This window comes from Alligator sinensis, unplaced genomic scaffold (assembly GCF_000455745.1).
Source record: "Alligator sinensis unplaced genomic scaffold, ASM45574v1 scaffold608_2, whole genome shotgun sequence".
Lineage (NCBI taxonomy): Eukaryota > Metazoa > Chordata > Crocodylia > Alligatoridae > Alligator > Alligator sinensis.
In genome coordinates, this window is record NW_005842527.1 from 350,322 (window position 1) to 356,094 (window position 5,773).

General features: G+C 43.7%; 1 long non-coding RNA gene across 1 annotated transcript in view; it reads right to left on the minus strand.

Moving 5' to 3' along the window:
• Positions 1-4,556, minus strand: part of LOC112551616 — a 5,255-nt gene extending 699 nt beyond the window's left edge. The window contains exons 1-2 of the long non-coding RNA XR_003095908.1: positions 4,375-4,556; positions 282-368 (exon numbers count right to left, since the gene is read on the minus strand). This is a non-coding gene — a long non-coding RNA (uncharacterized LOC112551616). The remainder of the gene's footprint in view (positions 1-281; positions 369-4,374) is intronic.
• Between the last annotated feature and the right edge of the window lie 1,217 nt (positions 4,557-5,773).

Here is a 5,773-nt window from a genome sequence, read left to right on the forward strand (position 1 = left end):
GGAAAAGCAGAACCAAGGCCCACTTTCCCCTACTCAGATGGGGTATTGGGCATACAACTGTGTCCCTTCTACCACCTCTCCTTATTCTAGAGCTGTTATTCATGTTGTTCTTTAAAAGGTTGCAAAATTGTGCCCTATGGCAGGTCTCACTCATGGATAAGGCAGGGTAGATTTGGCATCCTTTATTGCTTATGAAAGCTTATGAATCTCTGATTTAGTTAATTTATAAAGTGCAAACCTACCCTACTTTTGCCTTTTTTCACACTAATACAGTTAATTACCTTTCTCACTCATGCCACTGTTACCCATTCCATGGTCCCATTGACTTCGTAGGAAAACCCACGCAAATAAAAGATGCAGAAGTAAACCTGAGGAACATGATAAAAACAATGTATCTTTAAATGGAATTTAGAGTTACTTTTCAAACAGTGCTAATACAGATTACTCACATGGTAGTTTAGAACAATTAAGTCTGATGATAGGGGTCCATTGTAACTTAAAGGGAACATCTTAAAATATATAACCACAGGTTTCTCCTGGCTCATCTAAGCTATTAAAAAAACTTTTACCATTTAAATGAAAAGCTTGTGGTTCTGCACTTTAAGCTGAGCCTTTTAAATTGCAATGTGCCTATATAATTAGACTAATTGTTTTTAACTACCATCTGAGTAATTAGTAACAACCATGGTAAAAAGTAATAAACTAAATTCAACCCAGGTCTTACTCTAATGTATTCCCAGAGCCAAATTAATTCCCGGTGTAATTCCAGTCTATTTTCTGTGAATGCACATAGATGTTTTCCTGTATTCAGGCTGCAAGGTGACAGATAATGGAATGGAAGGATTGCTCATCACTCATCAGAGAGTGATTTTCTATTCAGTGACAGGCAGCAAAATTTTCCTATCACCCCCTTTCAGGCCTTCCTGTGCCCTGGTAAATCCCAATTGCTTTAATGTCCCATCAGGTCACTGACAGATAGAATAATTTAGGGTAGTCCTCTAACTGCTCCAGATTGCATCAAGGGTATGTCTACAAACTGCAGACATACAAATAGCTCTGCAAGAAGCAAGTTATTTTAGCTCCAGCTGCATTCCTGTGCCAATGCAGTTATGCCATTCAGAGCCAGCCCAGGTATTGCTACATGGTACTGCACTGTTCTGTGTGGACCCACTGGCCCCAGGGGCAGATGTTACACTTAAGACATGATTAACCAGTTAATTATGTCTTAAATAGGAATCCAGCCACAGTTCATGCAATTAATGGTATGATAAAACAGGGAATAAGCCACAAAATTATTACACAAAATGCATGCGATAACTTTGGGGCTGGTTTACTTTGCATCTTGAACTGAACATGTAGCTGGTGCCCTCCTGGGGCTGGGGCATGCTGGTTATCTGATCATAGTTTCCAGCCTTTGAAGTGTATTGGAACGCATATCTATCTATCTATCTATCTATCTATCTGTGTGTGTGCATGTGTAAAATATTTTGCAGTAAGAATTCCACTAGTTGCTGACATTGTATGCTGTATAAGCAAAACACTCAGAATAAAATGTCTTCCAAGAATTAAGGCCCAGGAGCCTTAGTCTGCTGTTTCCAAAGAGATATTATATGCTGGCAGCAAGGACACCCATTTTTTACTTAACACTATTATTGGCTTATCGAGAGAACTGACTGTGCTATGAAATTGCAGGTTAAATGTTTCTTGAACTCTTTTATACTAGGCCTTCACACTGTGGTAGACATAAGGAAGAGAGTAGGTCTGCTTTATTTCCTCAGCATTGAGGCTCAAGCCCTCCATTCCTATCCTTCACTTTTTCTTTCAAAGTTGTCATACAGTCAAGCCAGTTCCACTTATTTAATATGACCTGACAAAGAAGCCAAACACACACTTAAATCCATTAACCACATGTAAATCTAACAGCTGCACTATGAGTCATTTCAAGACCAGCTAACTGAATAGACAATTGTATTTGTACTCGGCTGAATTAGCGCACAGTCTGTGAAACCCTTCATCTCTTCTCAGATCAAGCCATACAATTTGGGGTGCAGCCATACAGAGTACTTCAGGTATGGGGAAGGCATAACATTTAGGTATTGACTCAGCTCCAATGAATGTCTTCAGTGTGAAGTACAGGAACTCTGGATAATTGCTACCAAAAATTTCCATAGATTTTGTTTCCTAGGTCTTTAGCCTAGGAAGCCTGAGGAAGACTCAGTAGTATAATAAGAGGTGAACAATTCTGGGCGCCACACTTGAAGAAGGATGCGGATAACCTGGAGAGGGTCCAGAGAAGGGCCACTCATATGGTTAAGGGCCTACAGACCAAGCCCTACGAGGAGAGACTAGAGAAACTGGACCTTTTCAGCCTCCGCAAGAGAAGGTTGAGAGGCGACCTTGTGGCTGCCTATAAGTTCATCACGGGGGCACAGAAGGGAATTGGTGAGTATGGATCTGGCCTGCCAAGGAATTCTATTCGGCCCACTGTGGGTCAGTTGATCTCACCAATCCTAGGTGTAGGAAGTAACTGGGGCTGTGACGCATGTGGCTGGTCCCACCGCCTCCGGGTGCATGGCATGGCAGGAGCAGCATGGTGCAGTGGCCAGACTCTGCTTTCTGGCAGCCCCCACAGCAGCAGCTCCTTGCTGCTTCCATCACCACCATCTCTGCTGCTACCAGATCCAGCCCTACTGCTGAGGCACCCTGACCCATCAGACCGGCGCACATCACCAGGGGCACTGGATGGAGTGGATGGGCAGGCAGGCAGAGTCTCCACAGAGAGTGGCCTGGGACCCCCATGGGCAGGGCACACTTGGCCAGGCAGATGGGGTGGAGCCATGGGTGGGTGAGGAGCAGCATCTGGGAGCAGGACAGGTGGATATGGGTGGGGGCAGGGGCTGGGGCCAAGGATCACAGGGCAGTGACCTCATGGGGCCAGGACCTGGGGCAGAGCTGTGATAAACTCCCCACGTGACAGGCACATGATAGGAGCAGATCACAGCTCTGCCCCAGCCCCATGCCCCAACCCCGCTCTGTCACTACGCTGGGATCCTGACTCCAGCCCTTGCTCACTGCTTCCACTCCCTGACGCTGCTCCCCACCTGCCTGAGGTCCCATCCCACCCTGCCCGCAGGGGTCCCAGCTGGTCTCCACGGAGGCCCAGGCTCCATCCAGTGCCCCCAGTGGTGTGTGTGAGGTGGATTGGCCTGGGCTGGATAGAATCAATTGCCTCCTACAACCTTCACCAGGCTGGGACAAGTCATTGCCCCCCACTCCCAGCCTGTAACAGCTCATCAAAATTCCTAAAGTAGCCCTCCAGGCAAAATAATTGCTTGCCCCTGTACCAGAGATTGTACACAGACAAAATGAAAGATGGCCTCTGTCGGAAAAGACTTACATGCTAAATAAATGTGATTCGGTGTGTCCTGGACTGTTAAGGGAACAAAATCTATTGAGTTTAACATAAACCCCTTCTCTAGATTTAATTTTAAACAATCTAATGGAATTATGTCCATGCAACAGAATTCAATAGAATGGTTCAAAAACACCTTAAGAACATCTTCTATTAAATTATTTAGCTCTTCAGTTCCTATTAAGCTTCATAATGTTTCCAAATAAACTTTTTGCTTTAATCCTTATTACGTTACTTAGGTTTTTTCACTTAATAGAGATGATAAAATGGTTCAGTCTCTACACATAATTTAATCTATGGTCTTTATGAGATTATCAACAAAATGTGCAAACAGTTATGCAGACCCAGACATCACTAACTTATTTAATATATAGAACACCATAATGAACTGTATGCAACCTGCTCCTAGCTGATTGCAGGCATGGCAGTAAGGTGTACCTTAGCAAAAAAAAGGAGAAGATGACCACCAGCTTTCTAAATGCCACCAGCATTTCTAAATGCCTAGTTTCCCATTCTTGAGGAAAATCCTCCAACTGTATGTGATGATAACAGGAAATTAAAGGAGGCAGTGGATTTTCTCTGGTCCAGGCATCTTTCAGACAAAAATTCATTTAATAGAAAGCTGAAGATGGCCTTGGACAGCTAGGTCTGAGAGTTTAGGAACAGCCAGGGAGTAAGTTTTCTTAGACTCGCTTGGCCTTCTTCCCTGTTAAATCAGATCTGGAACAAATTTAAAACAAGTTTTACCTATGGAATAAAGACCAGCTTTATGCAATTAATAATTTTGTGTGTTCTTTTAACAGACTAAAACTATTACAGTTGCTTCCCTGAAGCAAAGAGTACAACTAGGTAGTGCCTGAAAATGAAAATACTAATATTCACCTCTGTGCAAAGACGATAAAAGAAATTTAAAAAATAAAAATAAAGGCTTTTTTTCACCCACTCTCCAGTGGGGCGTTTACCTTTCAGGGCCCATAGTGTGAAGCCAGGAGTTCCGTTTCCTAACAGTTATAGTCTCCTTTGTTAAATCCATTCCTTTCTAATACTTCCCAGTCACTTTCTTCATATGAAGTTTCTCTTTACCCACAACAGTGGTTTGTTTTTTCCTCCATACGATAGGCCCAGTAGATGCTTCCACAAAACAAATTAATAGGGAAATTGCAAAAATTGCAGAAATTGCAAAATTGAGTGATGTCTGCAAAGTTGGCAGGGGGGAAAAAAAATATACTAAAATAAAATGTTGGCTCTGTAGTAGGAGCCAACAGTCCTAATAGCTGCTGTGACTCTTGAGGAAGTGGGAAGAAGGGCTGCCAGCATGAAGGAGGGCAAGCAAAATGGCTGCTGCCTCCTCCTCTCACTGCTGATTGGCTGAGAGGGCTGCCTGTGGCCCCATCCCTCTCCACCAGTAAGCAGTGAGGGGCAGGGCCACATGATGGACAGATCTTTTAACCAATCAGTGGCAGAAGCATAGAGCCACTGGTGCCCCCCAGCCAGTCAGAGGTGTTGGGGGGGCTCCCTGTCACAATAAGCCTGCAAAAATGGTGTTTGGCCCTGTGATCTGCCTGTGAAATTGGCCACCTGCTCCACTGAGTTGGGTAGACCCCCTACAAATTAATAGTCAGCTATCTGGGTGTAAACTTAAGTAGACAACCTGCAAGGAAAAGTGACTGTCTTCCACTGCCAAATTTCCAACCTTTCCTTAATTTTCTCTTTTCCCCCATTTTGTAAGCTTTTACAGTGAAGCTGAATTGATCACTACACAATCACAGGAATTCTGTCCTTGTCAACAAAGTGCAGTGATATCACTCTTTACAAGTTGAGGCAGTTTCTACCGTTATTTTAAAAGGATGCCTCAACCCTCTTGTTCCTAAAAAGAGCCCAAACCATTCTTTAATATAGCACTGCATCAATGATGCAGGTTCTTTCTGTGCTCTAACTTTAAGCAAAACTAAGCTTAAAGAGGTTATAACCCTATTACAGCTACACTTTCTAAGGGTATGAAATTTTCACTGCTAGAAATCTTTCCGGGAGATATGTTGTAGATACATTGGAGGGTAGGTCTAGGATTCAGAGTGACCTAGACAAACTGCAGAACTGGGTCCAAAGAAATCTCACAGGTTCAACAAGGACAAGCACAAAGTCCTGCACTTAGGATGGAAAAATCACATGCACTGCTACAGTCTGGGGACTGACTTGCTAAGCAGCAGCTCTGCAGAAAAGGACCTGGGAGTTACAGTGGACAATAAGATGGATATGAGTCAGCAGTTTGCCCTTGTTGCCAAGAAGGCTAACCTCATTCTAGGCTGCATTAGTAGAAGCGTTGCCAGTAGATCAAGGGAAGTAATTACTCCACTCTATTCG